Raw genomic sequence first — 16,833 nt, forward strand, 5'->3', positions numbered from 1 at the left:
GGAAACATCAGCACACGGCTAAGGGCACTGCTCCTCTTTCACCTCGTATATGTTTTCACTTCACGCGGTAAGGTAAAATATGGCGTCAAAGAGTTTCAGAGCCTCCTCCTCAGAGAGTTTCAGAGCCTCCTCCTCAGAGAGAGAGCCTCCTCACAGAGCCTCCTCCTCAGAGATTTTCAGAGCCTCCTCCTCAGAGGGTCTTCGTGGCGTACCAGGCGGAGAAGGGCCTTCACCTGTTGTGTCCTGTCCGTGCGCTGGCGGTGTAAAGAGTGGTGTCACGAGTAAAGGCCTGGAGAGGTCTCGATGCCACGGCTTCGTTGACCTCACCAGGTCCCTTTGGTCAGGTCCTAGCTCCTGGACTCGGCGGAAGGCCCTGCCCTTGAGTGGTCCATGGGGCTGGGACTCCCTCCGTGCCCCGCTGCTAAGGCTTCGCTGGCAGAGTCAGGGTTCGGAACCCCGACCCCACGAGACGCCTCACGGGCAGAGTCGGGGGTTTAACGACCCCGACCCCACGAGGTGTGGGAGCGGTAACACGAACTTATGCTTCGCATATTTTTCCCTTGTAGCGAGCGGGACGTGCAGTGGGGTAGATTGAATGCGGGTCCTTTTTTCCCTACTGTCTACTCACCTTGTGCGTTTTTTGGGTGCTGTTACCTTTTTTCGCACAGTCTGTGTTCTGTCCCCCCCCCCACCCTTCACTAGGAAGGGTGGGGGTGCCCGGACCCTCCCCAATGTTCTGATTATTGTTAAGGGACCTCAGCGGGTACATTGTCTGGCTTTCCGCGTCCTGCTCCGCTCCTTTGTCCCAGCAGAGAAGAACGTGAAGCAAGAACGAAATGTAACGAAGGTTATCCTATAACCCTAGTTACATGAGTTCTTGTGAGCGTTCTGCTCTCACTCACTGAGGACCCCTGACTGTCTTCCGAATGAAGGTCAAGACTCGGGAAGGAAGAGCATGGTCACGCCCCTCGCTTATATTCATAACCGGAAATGGGCGTGGCCGGGCAAATGAAGGTGCATGTAGCGAAAGCTTTCAGTGTTACAATAAGTAACAATGAGAATATCCCAGCAGAGCAGAACGCTCACAAGAACTCATGTAACTGGGCGGCTGGGTGGCGCAGCGGACATTGCGCTCGTCACCAACGCTAGAGATACCGGGTTCGACTCAGGCTGTCGGCGTTGCCTCCGGCTTGGGCCGGCCGTCATACTAACTCAATTGGCAGAGTTAGCGGGTGGAAGTCGATGGGTGGTAATCTGGACGTTGTGGACAGCGACTCCTACAGGTCGGTTGGGGGACGCCTGCACAGCAGAGACAGGAAAATGGCGGGGGTAGTGTGAGCCTTCCACACGTTACACCTCGCCAAATGAGAGTCCGCGCTGGCAGGTGAAAAGATGTGACAGGCTGCTTCCACATGTATCGGAGGGGACGTGTGATACAAGGGTTCTATCCTCCCTACAACCGACCAGTGGGGGGCATATGCGAGCAACGTTCAAGACAGGGGAGGGGAGAATTGGCACGGCTAAATTGGGATGGGAGAAAAATAGAAAAAGAGGAGAAAAAGTGGATAAAAAAAAATAAAAAATCATGTAACTAGGGTTATAGGATAACCTTCAATATTTCCAACAATTGCAGTTTTTTACGACTGCTTTGATGCATTTTGCATCATCAGAGTTTCAATGTGCAAAACTCTTAACACAGAATGCTATACTGCAAATTTTGGGTTCAAAATGCAATATAGCATGCAAAATTTAAATACCAGTGTCGAATCAGAGAATAGTATATGCAAAAGCTTATAACAGCACCAAAACATTAGATATTTCAAACAATTAAGTGAACAACTGAACCAAATTAGATTATATGTCCTGCAAAAATTTATCATAGTGTCAGAACAGTGGATATGTTCATCGTTGAAGTTGAATTATTGGTGCACTTTCAAATACAACAGTCATTATCAAATAATGCGGTGAAACACAATATACTTGTTACCTAAATAGACTATGCAATGGTCATTTCCTCATAACCCCTGTGATAGACTGCAGTATAGTGCTTGTGTCTTTATGAAAGACAAACAAAATATATGATTACAGTATTTGAAGTTTAATCATTACAGTAAAGAAAAATAGATACAGTAATGTTCTGTACTGTACAGTAAAAACAAAAACAATTACAGTAAACAAACTATTGTAAAGAACAGTAAAAAAGGGTTACTTGGTGCTTTTTCAATGTTCACTCAATAGTCGTGAGGCTGATTGACTGGATATTTCAGAAGACTCCGTTATCAGCTATTACAGTAACACAGAATGCTATACTGCTCATTTTGGGTTCAAAATGTAATACAGCATACAAAATTACCGTAAAATACCAGTGTCAAATCAGAGAATAGATTATGCAAAAGTTTACAGTATCACGCACCAGAACAGTGGTAAACATATTATGTGCATCGTTGAAGTTTACTTATTGGTGCATTTTCAAATACAACCGCCATTATCAAATACAGTAATGCGGTCAAACACAGAATACTTGTTACCAAAAGAGACTATGCAATGGTCATTTCCTCATAACCCCTGTGATAGACTGCAGTATAGTGCTTGTGTTTTTATGAAAGACAAACAAAACATTTGATTACAGTATTTGACGTTTATTCATTACAGTAATGATCTGTATTGTACAAAAAAACAAATAAAAGACAAAAGGAAAAGCTGTATGGTGCATCTTGCCTCTCCGCGGCATTTGGCCAAAGGATCTCATCCACATCACATCTGATGTCTTCATTAGCAAGGCAGTGCTGGTAGAACCTTTTGGAGTGCCTTATCCACCCCTGACACTGCTGGGCTGTGATGTCTTCACACGCCTTATCCATGGCCTGAAGGAGTGTTGCCTGCTGATATGGGCGGCGATCATACACCTTCCACCTCCAGGCCGAGAAAAACTCCTTGATGGGATTCAGAAAGGGGGAGTAAGGTGGAAGAAATTGTGGTCGGAACTCTGGATGGGCTGTAAACCAGTCTCGCACAACCAATGCACGATGGAAGTTCACATTGTCCCACACAATGATGAACACCACCTGAGCATTTGGCTGTACAAGACGGTTGTACAGCCTATCCAGAAACTGGATGAGGCGTATGGAATTGTAGGCCCCGAGCAGAGGGTCACGAGCCTCTACTCCATTGCGGGAAATGGCAGCACACATTGATATATTACCTCCACGCTGTCCTGGAACATCAATAGTGGTCCTCTGCCCAATGACATTCCAGCCACGTTGCCGGCGCTTGTGGAGAACCCAGCCTCATCAATGTAAATGATCTCATGCTGCTCTGCTCCAGCATCTAGGTCCATCATTCTCTGAAATACCGTAAAAAACACATGAGCATTACCGAGACAGAAATAATACCAATGCTTTACTGTTGTACAATATGCAAAATTGTAAAATATTAAATATTTGACAGTAAATATTTCTATGCACCATATAGTAGAGCTTTCCAAATATAAATAAATGTGAATAGGCTACATTACAATTGGTTAGGCCCAGGTGCTTTTTCTCCTGTTGGTTGCCCACAGGTTGACCAATCAGGGATGGATGTGCGTGGGCCTGCCTATTGGTCTCAGGGCCGTGTCTAGGCATGTACAGTATCCATTAACTATATACTGTACATTTGGGCTGAATAGACCCCCTGGCCAAATTGGACCCTAGGCACATGCCTAGATCCGGCCCTGTGACCAATGGGCAGGCCCACTCACATGTGTACATAATCATTATGTGATGTCTAGGGCATACAGTAATGTCAACCAGTCTACACATTTATAGATGATGGGTCGCTAAAGTATTTGCTACTGTAGTACTGTATTGCAACATTGCTATATACATACCTGAACATATGCCATCCTCAAGCCTTTACCCTATCTTCATTTCTTTGGAAAGGCACCAAGTAAACTTGTTTCAGGGTTACTTGGTGCCTTTTCAATGTTCGCCCAATTGTTGTGAGGCTGATGGACTGGATATCCAAGAAGACTCCATTATCAGCTACTATCTGTTGCTGTATTTGTTTCAGTCATACGACCCCGTCCACGACCCTGACCTTCAACCTCAGCTGCACCCAGGGCCGGATTAACGACCGGGCCGTCCGGGCCGCGGCCCGTGGGCCTCTAGTGATGAGGGGCCTCCAAAAATGTAATTTTAAATTTTTTTGGAGGCCCCTCGTCACTAGATGCCCCAAAATCTTTTTTATTTTTTTTTACTTTAATTCTTTTTTTTTGAAGGCCCCTCGTCACTAGAGGCCTTTTGGAGGCCCCTCGTCACATGAGGCCCCAAATTAGTTTATTTTTATTTTTTTTCTTATTTTGGAGATCGATGTCATACTGTGACACTGAAATGAAAACATATTTCATCAACTAAAATATTTAGTCAACAAAAATATTTCATCAACTAAAATATACAGTACGTCACACCCTGCCGTCTGCAAGTGGCTAATCTTGAGTCTTTTTTCTCCTCTTCATAAGAGTTTGAGGTTTTCCGTTTGAGGTAAAAACAGCAATAAAAAGTCAAAACTTGCATCTCCACATCCCAGCCCCGACGCCTGAATACTTTTACCAACGGATTTCCAGTTCCGCATTCGCGTTCTGCGCTCTGATTGGCCACTGACGTTTCTGGTAGCGCCAATCGTGTGACGCCTCTTTCTTTCACCGGTTAAGCTCTCTTTCGAAGTTGGTTAAGGTTAGAGTTTGTCTTAGAGCACGGCGATAGAACACCACCCCTGATTCCATACTCTAACCTTAACCAACTTCGAAAGAGTCGCCTAAGAAACGTCAGTCAATATTTCTATTGTATTTTTTTTCTTTTATACATACATACATACATACATACATACATACATACATACATACATACATACATACATACATACATACATACATACATACATACATACATACATACATACATACATACATACATACATACATACATACATACATACATACATACATACATACATACATACATACATACAGCCCCACCCCCACCTAATAGACAGTCCCCTCCCCACCGTATGTAATGTATATATTCTCTCCCCACCGTATGTATATTTCTCTACCACCCGCCCACCCCCTCCTAATGTACAGTCCCTTCCCCATCATATGTATATACTCTCTGTCAGGATCTATGGGTAACAGTACTGTATATTTGCATATCATATATGTCACAAATGTAACAGTACTATATACCTGTATGTCATGTATGTCCCTATGCCATAAATGTCATGATGTCATATATGTTGTGCATGTCATACATGTCACTATGAATTGAAAATGGGGGACCCTGATGTAAACAAGACAAACGTCTTTCTCTGGTCTGCATCCCCTTAACAATTGTGTGTATTGAGCCGTACTGTATTATTTGTACCCATTCTGCAATCTGTTAAATACAATTTTCATTAATTCATTAATTCACAGACTGTAACACAGGACAAAAACACATTTCAACCCCCTCCCTTCCCTAATTATAATTTAAATTGACATTCACGTAAAAGTAAGCTTACTATTCTAATATTATATTCTTGTCTCCAAAGTGTGTGCATGTTTTTTTTCTTCCTGAGGATGGCGCCATCACCCCATCTAAACATGATGTGTTTCTTTTCTCTTCTTGATTGATTGATTGAAAACTTTATTAACAGATTGTAGAATTGGTACAGTACAGTACAGTACAGATCAATAATTGTTAAGGGGATGCAGACCAGAGAAAGACTTTCGTCTTGTTTACATCAGGGTCCCCCATTTTCAATTCATCATAGCATATATGACATACAGATAGACAGTAGTGCTACATCTATACATTTATGACATACCAGATTTGCAAATACAGTACTGTTTGTGATACGAAAAGAGTCCAGAAAAGAGAGTATATACATTTGACGTAGAAACTGTACATTGGAGGAGGTTGGGTAGGTGGGGTGGGGGGGGGGGACTGTACATTGGAGGTGGTTGGGTGGGTGGGGGGGTTGGGTAGGAGGGGGACACTGTACAACTGTACAAGCAAAACTGTACATTGGAATATTGACAAAACCATACTTGGTCATTTACTGTACATTGGAGGGGGTTGGGTTAGGACATTTACAGGGGCCAGTTTCGAATTGCAGTCTCCCGTAGGTGTTCTTTGAGAGTGGTTTTGAAAGTGGGTAGTGATTCACATTCCTTTACAGCTTTGGGTAGGGCGTTCCACATTGATGTGGCATAATTGCGAAACGTGTCCCTTGTTTGAGCCGAATCTGGGTTTAACATGATTTGTGGAGCTCCCTCTGGTGTTGTGATCGTGGTATTCACTGACCTTTGGGAAGTATTTTGACATGTACATGGGTACCTTGGTCGTGTAGTGTATCTTGTAGACCAGGCCCATTGCAAGTTGCTGTACTCTGTCGTCTACTCTAAGCCATCCTAGGTTGTCAAAGTGGGCAGGGGTGATCAAAGTCCTTTTAGCTTGGCCCTCAGAGCCCACCACTTCTAAATATTATATATAGTGACATATAAAAACGCCACTGTGCGTGCGTGCACATGTATGTGTGTGTGGGGGGGCCTCCACAAGAATCTGGCCCAGGGGCCTCTGAAGTCTTAATCTGGCCTTGGCTGCACCGACTTGCAGTGTTAATTTTGTCAACTAAATTGATGACGAAAGATGGTCGTCAACGAAGGTTTTTTTCATGACGACAATGAGACGTGACGTCACGTTATTGAAGACCATGTCACGCTAACGAGACTAAATCGTTTATTAAATATCGTTGACCACAACTGAGGACACAAACATTTTATTTACAAAAACCAGGACGAAATTTCTCTTCATGTATGTTGATATTGTTGACTAAAACAAGACGAGACAAAATAATTAAAACTTTTCTTAATGCCATCGTCCCGACAGAGCAGTGTGACGGGGAGCTCTGTTATTAGCATTAGCTGAAGAGCTATTTGAAAAGCTAGTTTTAGCTTTAACGTTACCTTGGCTAAAGTTGGGACTATTCATAATCCAGCTGCAGACCTGCAAGCAAAGTACAGCAAGTTGGCAAAGGAGTATTCCAAGGTAAATCACTTTTTCACCAGTAACGTTACATTCTTTCCATCTAGCTCACGCTAATGTGGCTAACTGATCGACCTCTCGCACACAATTAATGACGTGTTGCGGACAGCCATACCGGTGACAATGTTTAGCTTTTAGTGCCAAATGATAAGAGTCTGAGGCAGAGTCTCAAAAGAGAATGTTGAATATTTATTGTGCATTAAAAATCACAACAGAGCCTCTGCTAGCTGACCTAAACAGAGCCTTCTGGAAGTAAGTGCAACAGCGTATAATGTCCGTGTGGAACCAATGTGCCAACAACCTTTCCGTGGGTGAAGCATAGTTGTCATTTAATGATACTAATACTAATCTATACAATCACCTGTTGTTGAATAAATACCATTACTTTCTAGTTATTACTAAAAAAAAACAGTATATATAAAACAGTAGCTGTAAAAAAAAAATTTTTAGTACATTAACTAAAAATAGACAAAAATGTCATCCGTTTTCTTCGACAGAATCTAGACTAAAACAAAAAAGACAAAATTGAGACAAAAACTGACTAAGACTAAAATGCTCAGACATTTAGTTGACTAAAACTGACTAAACAAAAAATAAATGAAGATGACTAAATATGATGAAAACAAAAAAGGAGCACTTGACACATGACTAAGACTAAAACTAAAATGAAAATAGCTGCCAAAATTAACACTGCCGACTTGCTCCATGTTGTCCGAAAAGGCCTTCCAGGTTTCGCCTGATGAGATTATCAATTTGTATTGGAATGCTACTCACCTGGGCAAGGTTGTTGAAGGTAATGAGGCATTAGTACAAACACCTGTTGAATTGATTTAGTGATCTGCCTTTATAGCAATAAGCAATTGAACATTGATGTAGTATTAGGTGGCTGTATTCTGAGAATGGAGCATATAATTTTGAGTTTGGCACTTTGTATTAAGAGTTCTGCACTTTAGATGTAAGCATAGCATTTAGTATCTTAGAGTATGAATTTTGAAAGTCAGTTTGGCAATTTGCATTTTGAGTTTTGCACATTGAAACTCTGATGTGCAAAATGCATCAAAGCAGTCCTGCGGCCGTGCTTTATTTAAAAACAGCCAATCAAATCCCCATCAATGGAAAATTAACCTGCCCATACCCATGCTGATTGGTTCTTGTGCAAGACTAGAAAGCGGGGGTTCTTTGATTAAACACCTGCTATCAGAAGAATAGACAGTCAGAAAAAAAGTTTTTACTTTTACTTTTTAGTACTTAAGTACATTTAAAAGTAGAAACTTTTTTACTTTTACTCAAGTGTGTTTTTAGCCAGACACTTTTACTTGAGTAAGATTTTGAGACGGTACCCATACTTTCACTAAAGTATCATTTCTAGGTACTTTTTACACCCCTGGTTATTAGCAAGGCTGTAGGCTGTGTGTGAATCTGGCAGAGGTGCGGCGTTTACATAAAGCTCCGGCCACGTACAGCTTTGAATTAGAATCAGAATCGGAATGAGGTTTATTGCCAATATACATCATACTTACAAAGAAATGTGTCCGTGTCCTTTTCTTTAAAGCTGCACTATGCAGTTTCGGAGCGGGGGGATTGGTTTGCAGAGCCTGCAAAAGACATTTACTGTAATTCTTAAGAATTATTCTATCTTATGTTATCATAAATGAAAACAAAACCTTAAAGCTTAAAACAGTATTCCAGGAATCACATTTTCCTCTGAGGACAGTTTGTTTTGTTCAGTTATAAAAATATACCTTAGAAATTATTCACTTCTCTGACTCTCACAAAAACGACATTAATCCTTTAATCCATGTTTCTCTGTACTGTTGTTGCACTCTCCCCTTCTAACCTTCGCCTGCCTTCACCTCACCTCGAAGGGTTAAAGGACTTCACTTCAAAACTACAATCCTTCACATAATCCTCTGCAGTCATAGGAACAAGGCTGTAGGCTGAGGTCCATAGATCGCCAATGCCAATGAAAAATTTTTAGTTTTCCCCCCAACCTGTTCCACCAGTACCGACCCAAAAAATGACATGTGGTCATAAATCAATATTTTTCAGTGTTGCATATTTTTAGCGATTTTTAAATCAAACGTTTTCAAGTATTAACATCACTAACATGTCACAAAAGCATGTAGAATGTATATTATCATCAACATCAATACGTTAGTTTAGCAATAGGTTAAAAGTGCCATTAGATAGTTTTAAGTTTTCGATTTTCTGAACTCTATTAAAGACGGAAACGGAAATGGACATTTTGAACCATGGGAATTGTAGTCTTTTTGCGGTCTACCAGCGTTGGAATTTTTCCGAACTACACTTCCTGTCAGATACTGTGGGGGTTCAAAGTTCAGCGTTCTGAATGAATCATATCAATAACTGTTATGATTTGCGATAATAAGCCACAAAAGGTAACGTTTTTGACAAATATTGAAATGCAGTTAGTTTCTCCTCCCTATTGTTAGCATGTAGGAACAATTAGATCTGAAATTAGTTTCAAAACGGTTGCACTGTGGGGAAAATTTTAAAGTACACTAGATTACAGTAGATTTCATTATCTGTTCTTATGCACGCCTGGTGATACTAAATCCAAATTGAACTCGGGCATTTGAAAGATAATATATCTATATATATATATAAATGTGCGAATTGGCTATAATAAGGTAATGTATAAGCATCATATTCTATATTCTATAATAATATTTCAAATTGCATTGGTCCAGATGGGAGAATTCAGTACTGTATCTACAGAACCTTTGGTTTAATCATCTTCTCTTTATTAATTTCCTTTGATTTTTTGTACACATGATCTCAAGAGGGTACTGAACGAGATCAGTGGCAGTTTTTTAAGTTTGGTCATTATTAGCATAGTGTTATTCACTGTCAAAGATGCAAAGAAAAATCATAATTCATATTCTCCTTTGTTTCATCACAATTTAAGCAAGCCTAGTAATAGACACAATATTTCTGACACTGTGAATACATTCCCTGAGGTCCATAGATGTACCTAGATACCAATAGCCCTTGTAGAAGTGGAGCAATATTCCATTTACCTAGGTATATATTTTAGGCGGATTTTCACATTGTGTGGAACAGGTTAATCCCATCAAACGAGGCTAAACAAAGACCAAAGCTTTATTTATATATAACAATTAGTTCCTCCTTGCTAATGTAAGGTACCCGTTTCCATATTGCAGTAACAAGCATGGAATGTCTCTCGTCCAATCACAATTTGTGTTTGGAACAAAACGTATGAAATCAAATCAATGAAATCAATTCATTGTCATTAAAGCAGTTTCTCTATGGTCATAGGAATAACGTGGATTCTGTTTTAGGGCTGATTTGCAGAGCCTGCAAAAGACACTTACGTTAATTCTTAAGAATGATTCTATCTTATGTTAAACAAAATACTTTTTAGGCACTGTGTGAACTAAACATAAGCCTAGAATATGTTTGTTAACAAAAATGCGGTGCCTGCCAGCAATGAAATAGTAACTTTCTAGTGACTCAATTCATTGGGTCTCATTCACTAACGGACTTAGGACAAAAGATCTGACAAATCTTGGTCTTAACGCCACTTAAGAAATTCCCGGGCCGATTTTGGGATTCACCAACCGTCCCTTGTCTTGGATTTGGCCCTGACTAAGAGCAGGATTTAGGAGTGCTGAAGAGCAGTCTTAACTTGACAGACTGGTGTGGGCTGTGTTCTTAAGGTCTTTATTTGGGAGGAATCATAGTGATTCCTTCATGTCAACTCTACAGGCCTCCTTGGAATGAATTCATCATAATTTAAATAAATATGACAATATTTGTACGATAAAAAATTACCGTTTATATTTAAAGTCATGCCTCAAATTTGATGTCCGAAGATAAATAATAGCACTACACAAACACTGCAAATGACTTTGGATGTTGTTATTATTTATTGTTGTTCTTATATTTTTGGACATTGCTTATTGTATACATTGTAAGAGCCAGTGGATAAACATTCCATTGCTCATCTTACCGGTATGATGTTGCATGTGACAAATAAAACCTTGACCTTGCAGGTGGACTTGAACAGCAATCATGTACATTGAACCCTGCCATCCAATTAACAGTGAGCAATCATGCTATTTAAATGGTCAACTCTGCACCCTAGGCTTACACAATCCGGGTGAAGACGGCATTCTATGGCATTGAAATGACAGTGGATAGATAAATAAATAAGAACTAAAGCTAATCACGTCGATATATCTATAGTGGAATAGACTGTATTAATATTCCATATTTATACTGTCTTGTTAGCTCCTGCCTGGCCACCTGTTCAGCCCACACACACACACACGTGCGTACTGTATAGTCTACGTGCATAATGAATGAACAGTAGGCTTATATTATTCTAATTACTTGTTTTATAGGGAGGTGTAGTCTGACGTCACTGGTTGTTCCACCCGTATAGGGATTTATCATTGGGGAAATGGATTATCGGCTATTGTAACAATTCTGCCCCATAAACATTGGCAAGCTTTCCATTTTTGCACAAAATGAGTTCCCTTCTACCACTAACATGATTGTTTAAGCATTTCTGGTTGAAACAAAGGTAGTTATAAGGTTTTTAATTTGTCGTAAAAAAAGAACTACACTTACCAGTAGGCAGCCTGTTGTTCAGTACACAGCCGCTATTGGTCTGTTAGGCTGTCGCCTTTTCCCCGTCATGGGCAGCTGATAGTAACAAGCTAGCTAGCGTTAACGTTACCCCGCTAACGTTAGCATTATGTCTACTGTCGTGAACCATTTTAAATCGGGGCATGTAGAGGAGTTTCGGGAACGAGTCAAATGTGCAGGTCCTCTTCTCAGACCTGTGGGGCAAGCACTGCACACGCATCATGCCGGCTAGCAAGCTAGCTAGCACACGTGACGGCCGGCTGATAGCACGATAGTAGCCCCTTTCGTGACTGTGATGCACACCATTTTAAATCGGGGCATGTTAGAGTTTCGGGAATGCCGGCTAGCTAGCTACTAACGTCATGTAAAAAAACAATAAACGTTATAAACTATACACAATATGTACAACGAAACAATGATTTACATTAGTATTTACAGTGATTTAATATGCAGCGAAATAACGTTATACGATTTAAAATATAAATACAAATATGGTAACGTGATTGTTGCTTTTAAAAATGGTGGTTGGCTTTAGAGATTAATGGTTAAGACCACCAGAGAGATACTAGCCACAGATTCAGGGTCAGTTATTTTCCCATTGTACCAATTGTTAAGCTTATGGAATGTAAACTAGGTCTGTGACTAGTACTACAGGCAGGCTACGCTGTGGTGACGTCAGTCAGCAGCGCCAAATAGCAGTGTAGTTTCCCAGCGAACGAAAACATAAACGTTGTTATTTTGCTACCTTTACGATTCATTGCGAATATTTTCATGTTGAGCTATAGATTGTGGATGAATATGCACAGAAAGGTACACCACGCCAACATTAATGCTTTATTTATCTAAAACGAGCCGATTTAGAAATGGTCAATGGGGAAATACATTAAGTGGAACAGAGGGTGGAACAGGAAAAAACGGCAATGACATAACCACTACACCTCCCTATTAGGAGATCACAGATACTGCGCTGCCCTATAGTACAGTACGTACAGTACATATCTTTTTAGCGTGACATCTCCACAGAGTCGGGCGTGAGCGGACCGGACTCTGCGCGGCATGTCCGCAATGAATCGTTTGAGGTTTCAGTCAAGCTTACCACCGCCTACAAATTTCCTACATTTCTCATGGCAGTTTACTATAATGCAGGTCGATGTCAACCAACATGCCAAGCACCCTTTTGTGGGACACCGGTGCGCAACGACTCTGTGGAGTCTGGTCCGCTCACGCCCGACTCTGTGGAGATGTCATGCTAAGATGTGTACTGTACGTACTGTAGGGCAGCGCAGTATCTGTGATCTCGTAATAAAACAAGTCACTAGAATATTAATATAAGCCTACTGCGTTCATTAATTACGCACGTAGAATATACAGTACATGCGCGCGTGTGTGTGTGTGCGGACGCTACTAAATAATATAACTTTCCTCCTTTCCACTCCCAGCACTGCAGGTGCGCCTCTAACTCTCTTCGCTCTCATTGGGATTTCATTTGCACACGGCTCTGTTGGCTGGCTTTATAAGGAGCTGCCGGAGGCGTGTCTGTATGCAAATGAAGTAAACGGGAATGCGCGTTCAAGTTTGTCAAGAGTGGGCGCCAGGGTGTAACGCAGCCGTACCGGGTTCGACTCCCGGACCCGGAGACCTTTGCTGCATGTCCTCCCACCATATCTTCTCCCATCCTTCCTCTCTGCCGGGCCTATCCGAATAAAGCAATAAAATACCAAAAAAAATAAAGATTATAATAATAATATATATATATAAGTTTGTCAATGAGTGACGTATCTCATTGTGGCCATCGCAGCTGTGATCATTTTGGCCACTTAAGACAGACAGCCTCTCCACGCGTTGGTGAATCCGGGTGTAATTATCGTCGAGTTTCTCTTATAACCTTCCAAGGTGGTTGTCGTAAGAGAAATCTTATGGCAATGTTGGTGAATGAGACCCATTGTCATTAAAGCAGTTTCTCCAAGGTCATAGGAATAACATGGATTCTCTTTTAGGACTGATTTACCCTTTAGATACCTTTTCTGGTTGGACATATACCTATAATAGATACCTCCTCTACTCCCTGTACACACATGACTGTGTGGCACAGCGGAACAACAACACAATCATCAAATTTGCTGACGACACAGTAGTGGTGGGCCTGATTTCTGCAAACGACAAGAGGGCCTACCTGGAGGAGGTTAAGGTTCTAGCGGGATGGTGTCAAGAGAACAGCCTCTCCCTGAACGTCAGCAAAACAAAGGAGATGATTGTGGACTTTAGGAGGTCGGGGGTCAGGGACTACAGCCCCCTCAGCATCGATGGGGCACTGGTTGAGAGAGTGAACAGTTTTAAGTACCTCGGAGTCCACATATCCGAGGACTTGACATGGACCACACACATTGACAGTGTTATCAAGAAGGTACGACAACGCCTCTACTTCCTTAGGCGCTTAAGGAAATTCAACGTGAGTCAGAAGATCCTCAAGAACTTCTACTCATGCACAATAGAGAGCATCCTGACTGGCAATATCACCTCCTGGTTTGGGAATAGCACTGCACAAGACCGCAGCAGACTACAGAGTGTGGCCCGTTCAGCCAAACGCACAATTGGAGGGGGGCTTCCCACTCTCCAAGGCATTTACAACAAGCGGTGCATGGGCAAGGCTAAGAGAATAATCAAAGACTCCAGCCAACCAAACAACTGCCTCTTTGAACTGCTGCGGTCAGGCAAGCGATACCGGAGTCTCATGGCAAGCACAGAGAGACTCAGAAGGAGCTTCTATCCCCAGGCCATCAGGATGCTCAATGAACAATGATTGCTCAATGAACAATGATTGAACAATGAACAATAACAGGCCAGCAACACACCCAAGCACACACACACTCACTTTAAATAAACAACACACTGTAGCACCCACTTTATCACACTTTACACTTTTACACTTTACACTTTATATTTATTATTGGTAAGGGAATTGCACATCTCTCATTCCTTATTCCTTATTGCACCTCACCACCACAACGGTGGCACCACAAGCTAAGCTATACCTCACCATTTTTGTACCAGATGTATATACTGTATGGGGTTCCCAACCTTTTTTCCCCCAGGGACTCCCAAACATCTCTGATGAAATTCCTGGACCCCCCTCCTAATAAAATACCATATGTAACTGAGGGGTACAATTCCCTGACTGTATTGATAAGTATGGTATCATTAAACCACTACCGATTATGTACTTTAACTTCTGGCCATCCAGTACAAGATATAGATATGATGAACACTTTCCCACCTGATGAAACGAAGTCCACACAAATGTATAAATCGAATATTTTATATAGCAAAGGGTATATACAACGTTCACTTAATGACATTTATGATTTGAATGCACTTGTAAGGCAAATGAGTATTCGTAGGCAAATCAACATTGAATGTCCAATCTCTGGTTACGCAGGGAGCAAGTATACAACCTGGTTCTTTAGGGAACTATAGCGATGGTACTTAAATGATTATAGCTGGATACACTAAAGGGGGGTCCCGCTGGTTGTAAGTCAGTAGGGGGGGGGGGGGGGGGTTAGGAGAGCCGCTGGCGATATCCCATCTGGCCGACGATTTCTTGGGAGAATTCAGAGTGCTGAACACGGTGCCCACAGAACCTCGGTCCGCAGATGAATACAGCTGGGCCCTCTTGTAGACGGTAGCTGCCGGTCCACAACGAAGAGACGTGAGGCGACCTCACTCGGGGTAGAGCGCCGTCTCACCTGGACTCCTCTCGGGGGGGTAGTTCCAACACTCAGCAGTGTTGGCCGTTATCCATGGCATAATCAAAGCACCCAAAGCACGTAGATAATCCAAGCCGTGTAGGGCTCGCCGTCGTCCGGGTAAAGTAATCCAATGTACAGGTCCACTCGTCCTGGCCCAGAGCTCCTCGGATGCAAGCACCACACGTGGTCTGCCCAGCCTGGTTAAGACTCTAGATAACGCCAGGAACGATGGGGGTACTACTCACTTTATAACTCTAACCGAACGATGCACCATACATAATAGACTATTATTAACTTAATAGAAATACGTCCCACTCGATGGTATAGTGCCAAACTATGACAATTCAACTATTAATCCACACGATGTCTCAATGCCTATTCTGAGGCCAAGTAGGCCATACTGCACCACACGTGGGTCGTGGGTGAGGCTTCACGTCTGTTACTAGGTTGGAGGGTAAAGGACTAATGGACTAAAAGAAAGTTCTACTTTACTTGCGCCATATATATATGCGCTGTGAACAAATAGTACCATTCGTATTTCGCCAGACGTATTCCTACGCGGAACCGGGCTTGTAACGACATGTTCGTCGGCACGATTGAACTTGAACCAAGGGGCTTGGCTGCTGGCGCCAGGTTCTTGTCCAATGGTAGAATGAAACTATTATGGGCTGTTAGTAGACTAAAGGGATATTCAGTGTATATGTACAAGGAAAATACAAGGGATATCAAACGATATACAAATACTATTAAATATATATCCATAAATAAATATATATATTCGGTTTAATCTGATCCTTCACAACAGCCGCCCCCTAATTAGTCCCACCTAATTAGCTAAGCAGAGACAGATTAACCGCACTGTCTACCACTCAAGGTCCGCTGTAAGGGTCAGTCAACTCACAAAGTCATGGGGTCATGGTCGTCATCGATAGTGTCTGGGAGTCTGGGCAGTTCTATTAGCCTCGCCACGGGTCGTGTGTAAGTTCGCCCTTGGACGAGCACTTCAGCTGCTCGGACCTTGCCATCGGCACTGGTGATCACTCTGCGCACGCGACCAGCCGGCCACATAGCTCTGGGTAGTGACTGGTCGATAATCATGACGACTGTTCCTTCTGTCAAATTGTCTCTCTCTTTTACCCACTTCTGGCGGGTCTGTAGAGACAGTAGGTAGTGGAGTAGAAAGCTGTTCCAAAACTTGTCAGCTAGTACTTGACTGTACCTCCACATTCTTCGGCCGTTCGCTTCTTCAGGCCTGTACATTGTCTGGGGTAGCGCGGGGTCCAGCCGCACCATCAAGAGTGTGTTGGGGGTGACTGGGTCGACATCTGCTACATCACTGGAGACGTAACCGAGGGGCTTTGAGTTCAATACTCCCTCGATCTCCGTGAGGA

Source organism: Notolepis coatsorum, assembly GCF_963971535.1.
Source record: "Notolepis coatsorum genome assembly, chromosome: 19".
Taxonomy (NCBI): Eukaryota; Metazoa; Chordata; class Actinopteri; order Aulopiformes; family Paralepididae; genus Notolepis; species Notolepis coatsorum.